Below are 1,077 nucleotides of genomic sequence, written 5' to 3'. Positions count from 1 at the left end.
GTGTCACTGGCCCTCATATGTGGGATCCGAACCGGGGCCCTCTGGCATCCCAAGCGAGTTCTTAACCATCGCGCCACTCGGCCGGCCCTGAATCTGTATTATTTTAAGTGGAACTGATTCGCAGCATGATTTCTAAGAGATTGGCCCCCTCAGGCAACCAGAGGTCCAATGCATCCCTCTGTCTTTCATTGAACCAGTGGGTAAACTGAGAACCAGAGCGAGAGAGGGCTTCCCCAGTCACCTGGTGCGTTATGGGCTGCCTATGCCTGGACCCCAGAACACAGGTGCAGACCAGTGCGTTCCAGACCCTCCAGAGCTTGGGGGAGGGCAGGGGGAGGCGCCTGCTCCCAGCCAGCCTCTGGGAAGTGGGGCAGGGGCCGTGCAGACATCTGCTGCTGTGTGGCTGGTATTCTACAGTGGTGCCAGGGCACCCACACCTACTCCTCTCCTGCCCAGGGAAGGAATCTGGGGTGGATGATTCCACTCAAAGACGTTACAGATATTATGGCTGTCATGCCAGGGACTGGAATGGAGTGTGGCACCCTGATTTCTGGGCAGTGTGCCCTCACCTTTCTTTCTGAGCTTCACTGGGAGCCAAACATTTGGGCCCTAGCAAGCCAAGTAGATGGCTCTACAGAGCTCCCACAATATGCCGACCACCATGCAAGGTGCTGGGGGTGGGAGAGAAACAGCAGGCCTGAGATTTTCCAGGGGGTGAGAAAGGGAACTCGCAGACAAGTTGCCATCTGGGCGTGGATCCCAGCAGGGCCGATGGCCACCCTGACCCAGGGAAAGGGGCAGAGTGGAGGTGGCAAGCTGAGTGGGTGCTGGGCAGAAGCCCATGCAGTTTGCAGAGGAGGCTGGTGAGGCTGGGGAGTCTAGGGGAGCGTACGTGAAAACTGGAGGCCACAGGACTACGACAGAAAGAGGGCCAGGAGGCTGAGAGCAGCAAGACCTAGGGAGGCCAAAGAAGATGGACCAAGGGGAAAGGCAGGGACAGGGAGAGCAATCCAGTGTGTGTGTGTGTGGTGTATGGTGTGTTTGTGTGTGTGTGTGTGTGGTGTGTGGTGTGTGTGT

This window comes from Hipposideros armiger, unplaced genomic scaffold (genome assembly GCF_001890085.2).
Source record: "Hipposideros armiger isolate ML-2016 unplaced genomic scaffold, ASM189008v1 scaffold_69, whole genome shotgun sequence".
In the NCBI taxonomy this organism is placed as follows: domain Eukaryota; kingdom Metazoa; phylum Chordata; class Mammalia; order Chiroptera; family Hipposideridae; genus Hipposideros; species Hipposideros armiger.
Note: the sequence above shows the minus strand (reverse complement) of the source record.